The following is a 19,731-nucleotide window of genomic DNA, read 5'->3' as shown; positions in this document are numbered from 1 at the left end:
TTTAAAACCTGTGCGATTATGATCTGTGCTGGCCTCCAGCCTTTTACCAACACAGAAAAAAGCTTTGTCCGTACAAATGCACTGATGTTTATGCGGTCCTCTTTTATCTTAGCCTGAAGGAAAAAAAAATCTGCATTGGAAGCACAGTATTAACTTGGTAAGATTGGTGAAAACTACTTGCAGCTCTGTGAACAGTTTTCAAGTTTGTAGGTGATACTTGGTTTTCAGTCTGTACGTGAAGTTGATCTATTTAAAGAAGCTGAAGTCATGCTTATTTTTCTGTATTGAAGAACTTGAATTAGTGTGATCTTTATTGTTAAAGTTCTGTACGTACGAGAGGCATTTACATCTAGCATACGTCATTTTGGCAGATGTTGCAGTTTTAAAAAATACTTCATCGTCACTGCTCTGGCCCACAGAAGCTGAAAGAACTCATTCCCTCTCGCAGCATTCTGCAGCTAGCTCTAAGAAACCTGCATTCAGTTTATTTGTTTTTGGAGGACTGTGTCCTGTAAGTACTGCACAGTATTTCTTTTAATCAGTTTGAATGTGTACCTGTTTTTCTATCCACTTCTCATACTGTGTTTCCGTAGGTACGTGGAAGCACGTCTGTTTTTAAGCAAAACCAGCTTGGGTTTTCTCCATTTTACCCCGGAAAGACGGCCTATGCCGGTGGTGCAGCTGTAAGATCAAGGCAGCCAAAGACGGAACCTTATCAGGTATGAGAAAAGTAGTGTAGTGGGAAATAGTGATGGAAATAAAAAAAGCAGCACTGCCAAAGGAGCTTTGAGCAGGGAGCTGAATATGTGGTAACAGTTGCTCTTCTGCCCTCTTGGTCTACAAAAATAGACGAGATTGATTTCTGTTTAAATTCTTTAATGACAGTTTTTACCACAGGTAATACTTGTCAGAAAGAACAAGAATGACAGTTTGGGCTAGTTGTTGGTAGTTGGGGTTTCCTCTGTTGTTAGGTCTTTCAAAAAATTCCATTTAAGTGCCATTGTCTGCCTCTGACTACATTACGTTAAAATAACTTGATGCAAAAAAGCCAATGACAGCATAACTTTGAAAACTTGTGTTTATGGTAGCAAAAGCTACAGTAGTCAAACCTGGCTAATATTTATCTGTGGATCTTCTTTTCCAAGCATGCCTACATTCATGCTATGGATATGTTGTATAAACCTGCAGTCTTTGAAAATATCTAAAATCAACTTTGCTGATCCTTTGTTCTTCTGGTACACAGAGGCATGCAGGACTAAATGCAGTCCCAAGATAAGCAGTAACATGCTTTCTGTTTTGAACGATTCATATAGTTCTTGGAGAGAGTTATTTGCCCCCAAGAGTTCTTGGAAATAGCAAATAAAAACTGCTGACAACTCTGATTAGCTAGAGCTGAATCGAAAAGGAAAGTCAAATCAGGTTTGGTAGGAATGTATTTAAATGAAAGTGACTTTTATCGATAAATCAAAAGGAATTTGAAGAAAATGAAAACGCGGGTTTGCTGGCTCTGTTCTGACAGTCCATTTGTGCAACGGAAAAAGGGCAGTACAAGTACCTCACTTACGGGAAACCTTGAAACCTTGTGGTGCAAAGCTGGGAACCCTCTTTGGTCGGCTATTTTTGTTTTTTACAATCTTACTGCATTATGGTAAAAAGAGGAACCAAAATACTAGGCTTTTAAAGGAGAGAGTAGCTTGCTTCTTGCTGCTTGCTGTGAATGACAGCAAGGTACTAGAGAGTCCAGCGAAGGGCCACCAAGAAGATCAAGGGACTGGGAGCACCTCTCCTCTGAGGAGAGGCAGGGACTGCTGGGCCTGTTTAGCATGGAGGAGAGGAGGTTTGGGGGGATCTTATTGGTGTATATAAATACCTGAATGGATGGTGCAAAGAGCATAGAGAGCCATTGTGTTTTCAGCGGTGCCCAGTGCCAGGTCAAGAGGCAACAGGCACAAACTGAAACGTGAGGCTCTGTCTGAGCATCAGGAAATGCTTTTGCACTGTGCGGGTGATGGAGCCCTGGCACAGGTTGCCCGGAGAGGCTGTGGAGTCTCCCTCTTTGGAGGTCTTCAAGAGCTGACTTGACATGGTCCTGGGCAACCTGCTCGGGGTGGCCCTGCTTGAGCGGGGGGGTAGACCAGGCGATCTCTAGAGGTCACTTCCAACCTTAACCATTCTGTGGTTCTGTGAGTCTCACTTGTGTTTTTACATGCTGCGTGGTCTGCTTCCTGTCTTCACATCGTGTGATAAGCACAGTGTGGTTATTTGAGGGGTTTAACCTGGGAAGAAAAAAAGTCACACCAAAGGAAGTTTTTGACTGATATTTGAAGTTGGGTGGTGCAAATAAACAGTTTACTTTTTCAGTGTAATGTTTAGATCTGTTACAGTTTAAATCAGATCTTTATCTTTTAAGACAAAGATTTGCAGCCAACTTTAATCTTGGGGGAAGGGAGGAAGCAAGAGAGAAGTAAAACTAGTTCCTGGTTATGATTGTATACACTGATTTTAAGATGGTACACTTAGACCATCGTGAAACTCTGAGGTCTGTGTTGTTACTGAAAATGCTTTCTGTACCACAAGCCTTTTCTTGAGTTCTGTTTCCCTGATTACTGCTTCGGAGGCCTTAGCAGTCCTAGCATCATCCGTCTTGACCTTTTACAAGTACGGAGTTCTTTTATTGCTCGTGCAACAAGCACGTGCAAGATGCACTGAGGCCCAAGGTAAACTTCATTAAACTCCGAATGTATTCTCTTCTTTATGGCTTAAACTCCCAGTGACTGCATTTTTCTCTGTCATCAGAATATATTGATTGTATCATCAGTGTAGCCTTGGGACGTAAAATACATGCCTCTTTAGCTCAGAATTGACCATTGTAACACTTAAAATGCTAATTTTTCAGGCACAAAGGAGAGCGAAAGCTAGACAAGAAACTGTGCGGTCCCGCGCTACGTTAAGTACCTCAGCACGGCGCATCTTGGAGGCAATGGAGAAGCTGTCAAGCCCTTTGTTGGTAAATAGCACTTCTCTTAATCTGTTTTTGCTTCATGTGTTTATAAAACTTAGTAAATGTGCCATCAAAGCATAAAGATAAAACTATTCTTCCTTACGTTGTGGCCGGTTTAATTTATTGCGCTGTTTTTTCAACAGGATGCTAAAAGAATGGCATCTGTTTTGCTGCTGTGTTGTGTAAGTTGACCATGAACCCCCACATTTTTGTTGCAGGGAACCCTCTCTCTCAGGAGAAAAAAATTGCCCTCTAATAGTTATGCTTTGTTTTTTCCTCAGCCTCCGGACATAGATAAACTGGATATTACTGACTTCCAGTCCAAACGAAGAAAGGTAAGAACCAATAATGTCTTAAGCTGAGGTAGATAACTTTTTCAATGCTTTATCACTATTAGAAAAATTTTCTCAAACCTCAGTGACAACATAGACATCAAATCAAGTTAATATTGGCATGTATCCACAATAGATGATGGGTTGTGAAGATTACTCAGGTTAAGAATTATGTTATCTTTGTAAGTTGAGAGCAACAACTCTAGAACACACCAAGTCGTTTTATCTTGTCCCCCAACTTGGGGTGAAGCTGCATATTAAAATTCCTGTTGAGGCAAGTTTTCTCTTGAAGAAATGATCACAAATAGAAAAATACTGATTGAGTGGTCATATAGACTTTGTACAGACTTCCGTGTTCATTCGGGCACAGAAAACTAGTTTTTGTGCTTTTTATCACCATTCAAAGTAAAGAGGAGGAAAATTGTTAATTTCCGACGCTATAAATCTTACGCTCCTAAATTCCTATTTGGAGGTAGCACAGAACTGGTGAGAATGCTGTGGTAAAGCATGATTTCCTTTCATTTTGTTTAAAAAATGAAAACTAGTCATCTTTTTTTGATGACTTTAGTTAGGGGTATCATTAAATTGCAAAACTGTACCAGGCAGAATAGCTCTTGGTGTATTAAATGCCTAACTGGGGGAATTAATATTTTTCATTTTTACCTTTAAAACCAGCGATGAACCATCGTTGGAGTCTGATAAATTTTCCATAAAATTAAATGGGCATCTCTTTCTGCGAAAACATCTGTGTTTCCAGTATCAGTCTGAGTGTACAAATGACCACTTGTTAAGTGTATGGGCTTCTTAGGCTGGAAATCAAAGTGGACAGTAATACTGGTTGCTTATTGCTTTTAACTCTTTCAATCTCTGTATTGTTTAGCCAGCACAATCTCCATTTGGTAAAGTTCTAAAATGAATGTAGCAGCAACTGCTTAGTTTTTAGGGGGGTAGAGGTTTTTTTTTTTCTTTTTCTTTTCCGACGCTATAAATCTTACGCTCCTAAATTCCTATTTGGAGGTAGCACAGAACTGGTGATAATGCTGTGGTAAAGCATGATTTCCTTTCATTTTCTTTAAAAAATGAAAACTAGTCATCTTTTTTTGATGACTTTAGTTAGGGGTATCCTTGGGCTTATTAAATTACAAAACCCTTAGATGACCACTTGAAGATCAGGTGACTGAAGGAAATAACAAGATGTGCAAACTTTTCATCTTCTGTTCTAATGAGCAAAGGGACAGTGTCTCAAGAAGTTTCTGTGCTAATTCCTTGATTGGATGGATGTATAATTAAGTTTACAATCACTTCAGAGTTTACAAACATCTCAGATTTCCTGGACCATCTTTTCACCATCTGCCAAATTACAAGGGCATGGAGAAGTGAAGTATATCATAAATATTATCCAAATAACTAAAACCAAATCTGGTGTGAATTCTCAGTTATATTATAGCAATACACCTGTGATAAGGCATTAAGAAAGATCTGCCAGATTTGCAACAGAGAGCCTGAAATTGTCAGCCACTAAATGAATGTTGCACGCAGCTGTCAGTGGGTGAAAGGAGATAGATTGTCTATTCATAATACTAGAATTCATAATGGTGGCGGGAGAAGGGTAGCCCGTGATGAGAAGCAATTATTTGCTGAGGAGACGATCGTGTGTTTTCCTGCTAAAGTGAACATGCGGTTGACGGAACACTTGTGCACTCAGGCTAAACTTCTGCAGTGGGTAGCAGTGATGTGGTATTTTTCTTATTTCAAGGAGCTGTACCAGGCAGAATAGCTCTTGGTGTATTGAATGCCTAACTGGGGGAATTAATATTTTTCTTTTTTACCTTTAAAACCAGCAATGAACCATCGTTCACTCGAAGTAGATTTGTGAACTTACATAAAACATGTCTTATTCAAGGTTTCAAACTGAATGTAATATTTTTTAGAAAGATGTATTTTTGTATACTTTAGAGAGAGTGTGAATTCTATTACTAAGAGCTGGGAGATACTGTGAAATTAAAGCTGCAGCGTAAACAAAAATTTCCTGTTGGTATTGATTTGAACAATAGCATGCTTCCTAAGACTGTATTTTCTGATCCTTAAGACCGCAGGCGGAGCCATCGGTAAATCTTGTAGCCTTTAGGGTTTGTTTTCTGTCTGACAGTTCAGTTAAGTCAGTTTTGCAGAACACGCAGTGGTCTGTGTTAAAAATTAACTCTGGTCTGTGAAAATGCTTTGAAAAGGGAAGTCAAACCCATTACGTGAAGTGCATCTAATGCACATGTAAAGCATTGGATCATATTTTAATGAATGAGATTATTGTAAGACTGACAAGTTGGTTTTTTTGAGTGTGTTCTATTGTTTGTGTAACTTTGAAGAGGGAAAATGTAGGGGATGTGAAGCCCAGAAGCCTGTATAATTAGTTGCTTAACACTTCGAATGTTAAATTAATGAATTAAGCTACTGAAAAAAAAAAATCACAGTGTGGGCAGAGGAAAAGATAGGAGCATATTCTAGGAACATGGGTTATTTTAATTATGGTAGCATGAATTATTTTGTCTATGAAGCTAACTGCCAAATTTTGAAATGGAATTCAGTCAGACTTTGGCTACTTATATATAGCTTTATGGATTTCGTTACTGGTTTTCTGGTGATTTCCCTCTACAAGTTGAACGGTCTTCAGAATTTTCAAATCGTATTCACTGAGTGCCAAGACCGATGGGGGGAGGTTTATAGTTCTGTAATTTGTTTTCATCAATAAATATTGGAATTAATTTGGGTGGACGTAAGGATAAATTGATTGCTGTTTCCCTTTCAAAGCTGGAATCCCAGAATGCATTCCAGCCTCCACCTGTTAAGAGACTTGTGACACCAACGGTAAACCGTCAACCGATGCGTTATACGCGGTATTCTGAACCATCACCGACTTCAACTACTCAGTCCAGCAAAATTTGCCAGAGAGTAGACACAAAGTTCCAAGTGAGTACATTTTTGAGTCCTTATGTGCCTGTTTTTTTTTTCCAGTCTTGGAATGTTTCTCAAACCAATTCTTATCCTATCTTTGCAAAAAGTACTGATAGTATGTTTGAGGCGAGCTTTAAGGCAGTGGGAACCATTGTGAAATAGATTGAGCTTTTATGGATTTAATTCTGTTTTTGGAACACTCAGTGTCTTGTGGTTGTTTTCACGATGTCATGATGTGCTATTGAGTCATCCTGTTGTCAGTGAAAGAATATTAAAAGACAGAAATGTTTTCCTTTTATATTCTCATGTACACAAAGCTGTCACTGATGAAACATGCTCGTGTTCTGTGTAAACTATTCCAGGTGAGCTATGTGCTCCAAGTGAGAGTTCTGACAATGTGCTGAGTTATCGGTTTTGATTGCTTTGGAGTAGATGGAGTCTAATAAATTTTCCATAAAATTAAATGGGCATCTCTTTCTGCGAAAACATCTGTGTTTCCAGTATCAGTCTGAGTGTACAAATGACCACGTGTTAAGTGTATGGGCTTCTTAGGCTGGAAATCAAAGTGGACAGTAATACTGGTTGCTTATTGCTTTTAACTCTTTCAATCTCTGTATTGTTTAGCCAGCACAATCTCCATTTGGTAAAGTTCTAAAATGAATGTAGCAGCAACTGCTTAGTTTTTAGGGGGGTAGAGGTTTTTTTTTTCCTTGTTTGTTCATAAATGACAGAAAACAGAAAAGTATGTCCCTTTTACGGGGTTGGTAAACACAAGTTTTGATGAAAACTCTCCCCCCCCCACACACAATTTTTGTCATTTTGTTTAAAACAATTACTTTCTTTGTTAGAGGATTTGACAAATTTGATTTAGTGTTCTATCAGTTTGTCCTCAATGCTGAGTGAAGCAGTGTGCTTACTTTAGCCCCAAAATTTAACTGAACTGTACCCACAATGCTGAATTAGGGAACAACGTTAAGTAGGTGAGGTGTATTCAGTGCTATAAAATTAAAAATAAATAAATAAAATAAAAACCACAAAAAACCACATGAAGTGGTTGTTGGTACTTTGTGTATTCTGTACATATTCAGCTAAGTCTTGAACTAAACTTAACTTGCAGGGGATGAGAGAGAAGACTTTGCCTGCAGAACAGCGAGCAGAACCATCTGAAAGGTATGACATCTATTAATTTAAAACTTACTTGAAGGAAGAAAGACATCTCCTTTTTCAGTACAGTCTGCACCTGAAAGGTGGTGACAGTTCTCAGTAAAAGGAATGGGAAATCCAATGAAAATTTTGTATTTTGAGGGAGCTGCAAAGTCTGGATTGTGTTTGAAGATCAATATAACTTTGAGAAAATTGTTGTTTTTATGAACGGAAGGAAGATGAGCAAGAATAAAAGTACTGATACACCACTTTTTATCCCAAGTTTATCTTCTGAGTAGGATACGAAGATGGGAAATGAGGCACGTTTTCTGTATCCACAGAAAGGATCTTTGCTATTGGAGGCCTAATTTTTTCCTTCTACAGGAAATATGGCTCATTTTGTAGTTTAACTAAATCTGTAGCGTTACAAATTTTGCTTTGACAGATATTTCATGGTTTATAACTCAGTTTACTTATAACAAAATAATTTGTCCCTCCTAATGTTCCCTAGGGGAAAAGCTATTAGTTTTAGCTATTTAATTGCTTGCAGTTTGAAAGCTCTGTCCTAATGGGATGATTCTTTCTGAAGTATTCTTTAGAAGGTGAAGTAGGGGAAGTGAGTTACAGTTCAGGAGGATGTTTATTGATGTGTTTTTTTCTTTATTTTTTAAGCAAAAACATGGAGGAAGATTTATGATTTATTATTCTTTTTTTTAATACTCCTTTCATGATGAAGTTAATTGTCTGCTTTGAGTTCACATGAAGACCATGTGTTCTTTAGAATCATTTGAGGCCAAATGCTAACTCATCTCTAAAATAAAAAAAATCCAGCAGAATTAATTGAATTTCTTCTTGAGGAGACTGCTTTGTGTTATACTGCTTTCTTGGTTTAGGTCAAATGAGTTATCCTCCAGATAATATTGATGGCTCTTCCTTCTGGGCAAATGGTGTTTTGGGTAATAATGCTTGAGTTAAGAGACTTTGCACTCGGTTTTTAGGGGGTCGCTCTTTTCAAAGAACAGTAGCAGGGAATTTTGTTGACTCTATGCTCATCTGCCAAGCAATTCTTATGTGACCATGGGCGTTCTTTGGCTTGCAGAAAGAACTCAACACTTTGTTTTGGCATCTAAAAGTTGGACTTCACAACAACCACCTTTTTAGGGGTGGAAGCGACTGGCTTTAAGGTTCTGGTACAGGTGCAATCAGGTGCTGGGTTGTAATTATGTTTTTTTCAAACTGTTCTAAATTGTCTCTGTTAGAACTCCTTTCTACTTCTCCATTTAGGAAGGAGATAGAGCAAACTCATACTGCTTTTGATTTCGTTCACAAAGTTTATTGCAGTGCCCTACCTTTTGTTTGTAGAGTAGGTAGTGGTGGTAGTGTTTTTTGTGATGCTGGTCTCTGTTGGGTGCCATGTTCTGGAGCAGGAGCACCACACTGATCTGCTGGCAAGAGTCCCTTTGGACAGTTGAGTTGGAATACTCAGTAAATCTCTGGCCCACCAATGCTATATATCTATGTGTGTGTGTGTGTGTGTATATATTTTAAACCTGAGTCCAATTGTAGATTAGACTTGCTTGAAGGCTGACAATTGTCTTTGCCCCCTTGAAGCTCACAGGTGTTAACAGAAAGAGGAATATGGGCTGTTATGGGCAAGCGATAGTTGTCTGAATGAAGATCTATTTTGATGTAAGACTTTTTTCAGAATTCTAATGGATTGACAGTTTGGATTAGAGAAAAGTCTGAGCATCTGCCTTAGGGATCTGTCTTCCTCTATGCAGTTACAGTGCTAAGCAGGCTGTTGTCAAGTATTTGACAAGTTTAGACCAGTTCTCCTCCTCAGTATTGTGGGAGTTTGACCTGGTGTCTTCCAGTGCGATCTAATGCACTTCTGTACTGACTGACTGATTGGCTGCAAGATAAGCTTTGATGTCACGGTTTTTCCAGGCATACTTCATTTTCTTGCCATAGTACTTTTGTTAGAGTTATTCCCTATTCCACTTCTGGTTTGGGTTATTTTTTCCCCATTTGCTCTTGGATTAGGATATCTTTCTGGTTTTGAGCTAGGCTTTTTTAAGTACCAGAAAAACGCCTTTGTATGCCTTACAAAAGGGATCTGTATTCATGTCTGAAAAGACTTCTGGAATGTTGGCATACCCAAACACCTCTGCTGTTCCTGCTGATGGCCACATGAAAGCCAGAGCTGCTTCTGAAGCTTAGGCCATATTACCTTGCCACACAAGTCTAAGGCGTCCCTATTCTATCAGAGCTGTTGGCAGTGTTTCCCATGTGTATGTGTGCATATGTGCACTCTTTCTGTATTTTTGTGAGCTGTTCTTTTATATCCCTGCAAAAGATACACGTGCATCGCAGAATCAGAGAACCAGTCCTATTTAAAGGAAGCACTGGAAAATAACAATCTAAATCAGCTCTTCTATTTCAGGTCTTCTGGCTTAGTCATTGTTCCCGTGTGAACGGTGCACTTATGTATGTCCTTTTCATTGCTGCTGTTAATAAAGTTTTTCCTATTTAGAACATCAAGTATTTACCAGCGTTTAGCAACTTGTGAGACAGCTTTAGTTTTTTTCTGATCAGCAGGTTTCAATTCTAGGACTAATAACAGCTCTAATATCTTGAAAAAAAAATTTGGCTGGTAATTTTTTTTTCTCTTGTTTCCCCCAACTTCTGTACTGTCGTGTGCTAGCAATGTGACCAGCTACAAATTCAGTACTGCTGCGTCCAATGGTCTGTCTTCAGGAGTGAGTAGCGGAGGTGGCAAAATGAGAAGGGAAAGAGGAATACACTATTTATCAAGAGCTGTACAAGAACAGGTAAGTGACTCTTAAATTAATTGCTGTCACTGAGCTTACTGAAGTAACTAGCTAAGTGTGTCAGTTTTATTGCATCATAGTAAATTATAACAATACCGCTTTATTTTTGCATTGTTTTTGTTTTCTTGTGGGTTTCAGAGCAGGCTCCAATTGATTTCCTGTGTTTGAATACCTGAACTTTGCTTATGTAATTTTGAAATTTTTAATTCTCTTACCTTGGAGATTCTTCAAACTATAACATTTCTCGTTAGCAATTGAATGAATGAGTCCTAAGAAGAGAAGTTTTGGTGAAGGTTTGTATAGTTTTTCTACAGGAATGATACTTGAAACGAGTGCCAAGTATAAAAAGAAAAAAAAAGCTTAATTTTTGGTTTCATATTTAAGTCATACAGAAAGATACAGGCCAAGAGTGTGAAAAAGAGTAGTAGAAGAGAGCATTCTGCATGTCTGCTAACGATGACTCAGTTTTTGATACTCACCAAACTCATTGTGAGAGAGTTTTTTTCTCATTTTAATAGGAAAAATCTATTCCATAAAACTATGACCATGAATATTCAGATTATTTTTTCTTTTATTGGATGTTATATAAGCTGCCTGTAAGTTAATTTAAGTATTTACGTTAACATTAAGTATTTAATTAATATTAAGTTAATATTAAGTATTTAAGTTAATTTAAGTTTCAAATCATTAAATGGGACTTCCAGATGATGCAATATAAAGAAATCATAAACACTGTTGTTTATTCCTGTAACGCAAATAAAATAATGGTCCAAATATCAAAAGTTCCATAAACTTTTCAAATCAAAACTGTGAAACAGATGTAAGCTACAGGATGCACTGAATATCAGTAGTACCAACTTACATCCCTGCCTAGTCATTTCTAAGTAGATCATGATAGTACTGTACAAATTTTGGTCAGATTTCCTATGCCATTTAAAACATAACTCATCCAATCTTAGTAATCAAATAAAGTAAGTGGCAGGGATGAAAATTGAAGTTGTTAAGAGGCTGTTTTCTGATTTTTATATTTGCATCCTGATACATGGTATAGACTGTATTTACCAGAACACAATCTTCAGTGCTGCTAGTCTGACTTTCTTTGGTGCTTTTTGTGTTTAGTTTGGTTGTTGAACCTACCTGCTTCTTTAAACATTACCTTTTTCCACGTTCACTGCTGTAGTGACTTTAGAAACTTTGGCAGCTATCCCGCCTAATTTTGCAAGAGGAACACTTTCTCACTTGTCTTGAGAGTGTACTCTTAATTGAAGCCATGCGAGGGTAGTTAGAAAGGATGATGCTTCTCCAGAGCTTTGATGACTAAAGTATAGAAAAGAAAGAAAAAAAATGTGATCTGTGCGTCTCTGTTCTGCACAGGTTTTGAGTTAACTTTCAGTGTTCTTGCTGTACAGTTGTTGAATAGAGTATAATGTGGAAGCAGGCCTGCCATAAATTAAAATGACGTGGTAGACAGAGGTGGGGAGATCGGGATTTCTTCTGGAAACTTGCTTTCTCTTAATTTGTATGGATTTTTGTTCTATTTAATTTTGTTAATAAATTGGGTGCGATGGGGTGAGAAAGTAGTATGTCTTGTATAAGAAAAATTAAAATTTGCAACTTTAGGAAGTGGAGGAACCAGTGCTACCGAACATACCCCTACCCATCAGTGCTGCATCGCTGCCTCAGTTCAATTCTAGTTTCATTGGTAGTAGCGCTGTCTCAGCGTCACCGAGCGCTGTTTCAACAGCAGCAATGAGCACGGCAACTCCAGCAGCTGCGACGGGCATGGCAAATCCATCAGAGGTGGAGGGCATGACAGATCCATCAGAGGTGGAGGGCATGACAGATCCATCAGAGGTGGAGGACTTGACAGATCTATCAGAGGAGGAGGTGGAGGACATGATTTATACAACGGCGACGTCGGGCATAACGTGTTCAACAGTGCCCTCAGGCTTGACATATCCAATAATGGCGGCGGGCATGCCATATCTGCTGATGACAAAGGACAAGGCAAAGTCAACAGCGGCAACGACAAGCGTGGCAAATTCAACGGAGGCGGCAGGCATGGCAGATGCAGCAGCGACGGCGGCGGGCAAGGTAAATCTTTATGCTATAAATAATGTTTACAATGAGTATACTGCTTTATTGCGAGTTGACTTTTTCTGTGGTGCTCATGAAACTAACAAATATTAGTTTCTACGCAGCTGAATGAATTGGGGTTGTATGCCAGTTTGGGGAAAAAGGCATAAATGTTTTGATTCTGCTTCTCTCAGTCTTAGAGCCTGCCAACTCCCATTTAACGTGATTGTATAACTGCTTCAAATGCTGTGGAAGTCTGCGGGGGAAGGGGGGTGTGGACTTTATGCCAAGTTATTTATAGTGGTTTGGGCAGGGGTAGAGTTAATTTTCTTCGTAGTAGATGATGCTGTGTTGCAGATTTGTGAGCAAAACAGTGTTGGTAAGGCACTGGTGTTTTAGCTGTTGCTGAGCAGTGCTTACACAGTGACAAGTCCTTTTCTGTGTCTCACGCTGCCCTGCCAGCGAGGAGGTCGGGGATGCACAAGAGGCTGGGAGGGCACTCAGCCAGGACAGCGGAGCCCAGAGGACCGAAGGGATATTCCACACCATTTAGCATCGTGCTCAGCAATAAATGCTGGGGGAAAGAAGGGGAAGGAGTGGGGAGTATGTACAGGGTTATGGCATTTGTCTTTCCAGGTAGCCATTACATGCGATGAGTCATTAATGCTACCTCAAATTTAACAACTTTACTTCTTTACTTCCAGTTCTTTTCCCTGTTCCATTTGGAGGGAGTGAGCGAGTGGCTGTGTGGTGCTTAGTTGCCTGCAATGGTTAAACCACAACTTTATTTAAGTTATTAAATTAGAGGTAACGTGGTCATATAAGCCTCACATAGAATGAGCCTAGGGTGCAATAATTGGCATATTATTGCAATAAAATAAACATTAATCTGTTCCAGAGTACTTGAAATATTTTTTGTACGGTTTGAAGTAGACAGCTGCTTTAACATGTTGAGGTGTTTGCTGAAGTTCTTGGAGTATCATTGGGCTGAGTTTGCCGTTCTTCAGCTTCCTGGCTTGCTTTTCCGTGCATTTAGACCTAAGTAGCATCTCCAGCTTTTCCTCTCAGTTTCTGGAATTTGGTTTTGAAGATATTGTCCTATACCCACTTGGAAACTTCCCTGTGTTTTATTATTACTTTTATCTGCAAAATAACTCAAACATCAGGTTTTTCGACGTCACTGCGGGACTTCTGTTGGGTAGTGAATTCAGGTAGTTGTTGCTCTTAAATATAAACCTTTAATTCTTTTGAAAATACAGATACAACCAACAAGTACTGTTAGCAGTCCTGAGTTTGCGTTTTCATCTCCAGTTGTGAAATCTACTGAGGCAGAAGTGCTACCTACGTCTTCTGTAAGTAAAATAATAAAGGAGCTTGACTTTTTTTCTTAGGCATTTAGTAGGCTGTTGCAGAACACTAAAGCAGAATCTGCCTTGATGGAGAAAAGTATGTAGGCTTCTGGCTTATAATTTGTCATTCAGCATGCGTGCTACAAATGTGAAGAGCAGCTTTCAGATTTGGTTTTGTGTGTGCATTCGATTGAAGTTCCTGTGGCTTGAGAATCTGAAAAACCTCTCTTGTTCATAGCAGATTGGGTTTACATTTAGTGTTCCCGTTGTAAAATCGGCAGAACTTTCTGGACCCAGTGGTACTCCAGTGACGCCCTTTCTTACCCTAGGTAACTGAAACTTTAGCACTTCAGATCTGAAGTGCTGATTTTCCTTTTTTTCTTTATTAAATCTTCAATCTGTCCTGTCTGCGCATGCTAGCAATTCCAGGCAGTGTTGGACTTCTGCAGTATTTTTCCAGTGACAGATCTGCTTTTATATTTTTTTTTTGTTTTGTTGCTTTTTGTTTTGCTTGTAATCATAAAGCATTGCAAAGTAAGTAGAATTTGTGAAGATTCTTATGTGAGAAGCATGAAAGCTGGAAATTCTTGTTTCTAACAAAAGTGAGTATAATCTGCTCTAACTAGGTCACATTGTGAAAGCTGTTTTTGTTTTCTTTTGTTTCAAAAGACACCACCACCTCAACCAACATCAACACACAGAAAGAGGAGGTCAAAGATTTTGCTGGTGGTCCCTTCACGACTGCCCACGTATTAAAGGAAGGAAGCGTCTTAGACGTTCTAAAAAATCCTGGAGAGATAATGAACTCCTTTTAAAAAGATGCTGCAAAAAATACGCTAGCATTTTTTATTAAAAAAAAAACCAACACACGACTTATGGTTAATAGAGTATCTGCTATAAATATGAATGTAGGAGAGCATTACATTAAGCGCTGCGTTTGTTAGGGTGCATCTGCCCCCTTCTATTCTAAGTGGTGTTTGTTGCTGGAAGTAAAACTGCAAGATGAAAAGCAGATGGGTTGCATCTCCTTTACGTGTTAGGATGTAATTGTAAATGAGGTACTAAGAGAATTAGCCAGATAATCGGTGTTTCATTTTAAGTAAATACAATTTGTGGAATTGAAAAGGAAATGTTTGTAAAACTCAACACTCCTGTCCCACCTTCAGCCCAGGTGAAGAAAGAATAGGAAAGAGCTTCAGTTCCAAATACATGGCGAAAGCTGCGAATCTTTGGGCCTTAGCTTACAATGGCTCCTGTGGATTAAAATTTAAACTGCAAACAGAAGTGGAGTGTTTTACGTTAAAAACCCTTTTCTGAATTTTGTTTTTAAGCAATTGCAATTGTTTTCAACAGTTTCATAAAGTGTGTCTGTGGAAAAGATATCTTTTAAGAAAAAGGGCTTTATTGAGTTTGATCTTTTCCCAAAAGTCTTCTTCTAACTTACATACTTGTTAAGAAGGCAGCACATTTCTCTGTTGGAAAGAGCTAAGTGAGAGAAAATACATTGTGCATTTTGTTTAAGGAAAGACCTCTGAGTGAAGTGACATTCACTTTCTTTATCGGTTTAAAAGAAGCAGAATCTAAATCCACATTGTTCAAAGACTTCATTTTTGACTAAAAAAAAACCAACAAACAAACCACAAAACAACTATGTTCAAGGTAGATTTACAAGCAACTTGAGCTGCTGTTTAAGATGCATTTCCTTTAGTCTTTCTGTATTAGTAGCTTGTCTTTCCTGTTAAAATTGCCACCTTTTAAATAAGGAGTTGTCCTGTGTCCGATGCATTTTGAAAAAGATTATAGAAAATTAGACAGTTGTTCAATTGTCTTGAGTTTTTATTATTTAATTAATATTCAGCATCTGTGGGAAAATACCGCATGGATTGCTGCTCCGAGTACAAACTTCTGTACAGTTACTGGAGTAGATTTGAGTCATCTGCTACGGAAGGAGGAGCTTTAGAAATTTGATTCGATTGGGCATCGCGTCTTAATCAAATTGTATTATTTCCATTCCACGTTGGACTGTCAGATTTCAGTCAGCTACTGTCTGTTTGTACTTGTATCGACCAGTGAAAATGTTGATTTAAAGCTTGCTTGGAAACAAAGAGTTAAATGAAGCTTTAACGAAATGTTCTGTTGTGACCCAGTGCAGCAGATGAAATTTCATCCGTTTAGATAAGATTTCTGGGGACTTCCTGTTGCGCTCGGTCTGAATGTCTAGTTGTAACCATTGGCACCTGAGTTGAAATTTTTGCCCTCTAGTAAAGTCACTTAGTTACATGTAGTGAGGTGCTGCGCTAACAGGAAGACTTTTTTTTCTTGCTTCCTAGACTTTGGATTGTTGAAAACACGCTCTTCTACGTCTGCGCAACCTACAACAAGCACAGTGGTTTATACTAGGCCTGCAATAACAACTTTTTCTGCAGGTAAAGAGACTTCTAAACAAGCATCGTACTGGCAATCTGATACATGTGACCCTTTTCTGCAAAACAAAGACATAAAGGACAAATGTGTAACTTGTCAAGCTACTAAAGCGTCAACAGTTGAGAGTATGAAACAGACAGCAAGTTCAAGTCAATGCGACACCTCAAAGCCAGCAGCGCCCCCAGCAGGGATGCTGGGCTTTGGAGACAAATTCAAAACAGTACCTGGAACGTGGGATTGCGATACATGTCTTGTCCAAAACAAACCGGAAGCTACAAAATGTATAGCATGTGAGACACCAAAACCTGGAACGGGAGTAATGCCTGCTCTGACATGACCAGTGGTCACAGACAGCTCGGTGACAGTGACATCCTCCTCGAGCAGCACTGACACAACAGCCACTCTGGGCTTTGGAGACAAATTTAAGAAGGCGAAAGGCTCTTGGGACTGTGGAATATGCCTTGTACCAAATAAGACGGAAGATAACAAATGTGTAGCCTGTCAGTCTGAGAAACCAGGTATGGTCCTTTTTTTCCTGTTGTTTCCATCCTAGCCTCTGTGAATCTTGTACAGAATAAAAGTACGTTGCATATATGGAATATTTTAAGCAACACGATTCCCAGGTACGGTTGATGGGTTAGCGGCTGTCTGCAGGATTGGTTTACAGGCACTTCAGAGGTCTCAGCCCAGGTTCCAGCCTGTCGCATAAATTGAACTGATTGTGAAATGTATTAGTACGGAGCTGGATCAATGCAGATACCCCCAGCTTTGCAGCTGGTGAGGGAAGATGGCTGAAGTGGGTGACTTAATTTAAAAACAACATAGTGATTTTTCACTGGCGAAAATGAGAACTCCATAGAAAGAGTTAAAAATGACTGCGTTTTTCTCTTTCAAAAAATAAGTAAAAAAAATTACAGAATGTGTCCAAAATGCCTCTACTCACCGTTTGTATGTAATTGAGGGGAGATGTGAAGCCAGATTTCAAGACAGTGTAGTCTTAACTAGTCTTAAGCTAAAGCAGAGAGATGCCTATGAAGGTCAGTGGTAGGCTTCAAGAAAGCGAGTGACCCGCTGGGTAACTTCTTCAGGGCAGTACTGGGTTGTTTCCCATTGTGTGTGACCGTAATTGATTTTGAGCGTGGTTGTATTGTTTTTAAAATACGATTCTAATTTTAACTTTGACTCTAAATGTCATTTAACATGCCATTACATCGAAAAACACCTGTGCGAATATATCGTGGAAGAAACAAGATGGACTAGACTGGGCTTTTGTAATCATCCTGTGCGGTAAGACTGAAATTTCATGAGGTAAGATAATGGATTTCAGACAGAGTTGATTCTCTTGGACTTCCAACCTCTGAGCGGTCAGTCGGCATCTTTGTCTGAGGCTCTTGCCATTGCAAGGAGGAATTTTGGAAATGAGGGGTTTACTGTGACCATGGTGCAGTGAATTGCACGGTTACGTTGCACTTGTCAAGAGGAAGAGCGATGCAAGTAATACTAGGATAAAAGTTTTCTGCGTGTGCTGTGGAAGGGAAGAGCCATTCTTGTCTTTCCGGTTTTGAATTTGAAGCGTTATCTTCTGCTTCTCTCTTAAAAGGCACCTTTTTTTTAAAAGGCACCTGTCAGGCCTCTTTATGGAGGTTACACTGTGGTCAACAGCAGCAGAAGCTTGTGTGCTGAACAGAGTTGTGTGTTGTTTGGAAGCTTTGAGTTCCACTCTGGTTTTTTTGTTTGTTTCTTTGTTTCTTTGTGGGTTTTTGGTGGCTTTTATTTTTTTCAGGGGCGGGGGGGGGAGTTGCGGAGTAGTTTTGAACATTTCTGTGGGATTTGACAAATCAAATTTAAAAGTTAATGTTCATTTTATAGTTCATGTTCAAACAGGATGGTTAACTGTCTTGTTTGTCTCACAGAGGGTCCAACACCTGTGACCAGTAGCAGTGCATCTGCATTTTCTGCTCCTTCTGGAGAATTTCTGGATTTAGACAAATTCAAGAAGCCTGAAGGAAGCTGGGATTGGGAGACCTGCTTGGTTCAAAACAAAGCAGAGGCCACGAAGTGTGTAGCCTGTGAAAGTGCAAAGCCAAGCACCAAAGCAGAGCTCAAAGGTAATCCTTAATGATTAAAACGAGGATGCATATTCTGTGATTTATTTTTTGGTTTGCTCTGATTTTTTTTATTTTCTTACCTGTTAAGCACAATTATTTTTTCCTTTGAGGTGTGGCAAAATTATTCGTTTTTCCTGTAGGAATATTGCCTAGATAACATCTGTTTCCACACTTTTCCCCAAGAATAAGTTTATCCTTTTTAGAGAAAAGCTTTCATTAATGACGTGCTTGTTCTTTACATGCCCTACACGTTGTTCATTTGGAGTTCAGACTAAAAACATGATCTTTCAAAGAAGTTCGTATACTTTTTAAAGCCAGGTGGTGGGCAGAAAACACAATTGTGAAAAGTTTTATGTAGAGAGGAAGCATGGGGTTTTCTTGTTTGTTTTACTGTTTGGTGGGTTGTTTTTTAAACAGTTTTGACTGGAAAGATCAGGACTAGAATGTAGTTCAAACCTTCATGTACTGCAGATACACCGTGGGTTACGGACTTGACATTCACTTATTTCTTCAGGTTTTGGTACTGCGACTGCGTCCACAAAATGCTGCCTTGCCATCATTTACATTCGGTGTTCACTCAGAGTGTTCAGGTGCAGAGTCTGCAGCTGCCTCACAGTTTACTTTGGGAAGGACAGAAGAGAAGCAGGATTCTGTCACTACTGCTGCTCCGTTAGTGTTTGGAAAGAAAGCTGACACTGAAGAGTCAAAGACACAGCCTAGCTTTTCAGTTGGGAAGTCCGAGCGTACAAAAGAAGAGAGCACAGCAAAACCTATGTTCAACTTCAGTTTCGTTAAACCATCAGAGAAGGAACCTGAGCAAGCAAAGCCAGCTTTTCCATTTGGGGTCCAAACCAGTACTTCAGGTAAACAGAGTATCTTTTGTCTTCACTTGTGCGCTTATGTCCATCAAGTAAGACCTCTGAAACCATACTAGAAAAAATCTGTGGGATTTGATATGTTCATGTACTAGAGCTTTAGAAAAAGTTTAATTCCTATATGCAGCATGTCTTCTGTCCTGGTTATTGATACGTACGCAATTAGTAGCAATCCCTTTTTTGATCTCAACACTAGGTTTAGACAAAAAATTGCGACACCTTAAGGAACCTGTCCTGCATCTCATACAAGCACAGAAGTTGTAGTGTCTCAATGCTAGCAGTACAGTTGGTGGTAAAATCTTTAGTAGGGTGAAATAGAGGCCTCACACTTTTCAGAGAAAAAAAGAGATTATTCCCACATACTTGCAACTATGCTGCAGAGTGTACTGCTGTTACTCTAGTGCTACAAAGGTCCAAAAATCACTGAACAGTTATTAGCCAGTTTTGTATTCCTTTAATTTGTTGAAAGACTGCAGTAGAGGATTGAAGTTTTTATTGAGGATCACTGTGTGGAAAAATTCTGATTGTTAAATGTCATTTGTATGACTTAAGAACCGCGTTTTGGAGTACAGAATTCAGTATTAATTCCAGAAGGGGTAAGGGGAAGGACATTAGCTAGTAATCCCGAACAAAAGCAGTGTAT

General features: G+C 39.1%; 1 long non-coding RNA gene and 1 pseudogene across 2 annotated transcripts; both read left to right on the top strand.

Annotated features, from left to right (window-relative positions):
* Positions 1-375: 375 nt before the first annotated feature.
* LOC310890997 lies at positions 376-2,979 on the top strand. The gene is made up of 3 exons (XR_014577391.1): positions 376-511; positions 594-719; positions 2,897-2,979. It is a non-coding gene; the product is annotated as an uncharacterized lncRNA (long non-coding RNA).
* Positions 2,980-13,668: 10,689 nt separating this feature from the next.
* Positions 13,669-18,224, top strand: LOC310890999 (nuclear pore complex protein Nup153-like; annotated as a pseudogene). The gene is made up of 3 exons: positions 13,669-13,684; positions 16,012-16,623; positions 18,019-18,224. The product of its transcript is annotated as a nuclear pore complex protein Nup153-like (transcript).
* Positions 18,225-19,731: the final 1,507 nt, after the last annotated feature.

This window comes from Anser anser (genome assembly GCF_964211835.1).
Source record: "Anser anser genome assembly, contig: HAP1_SCAFFOLD_76, whole genome shotgun sequence".
Classification (NCBI taxonomy): Eukaryota; Metazoa; Chordata; class Aves; order Anseriformes; family Anatidae; genus Anser; species Anser anser.
Note: the sequence above shows the minus strand (reverse complement) of the source record. Positions and strands in the feature narration are given on the sequence as shown.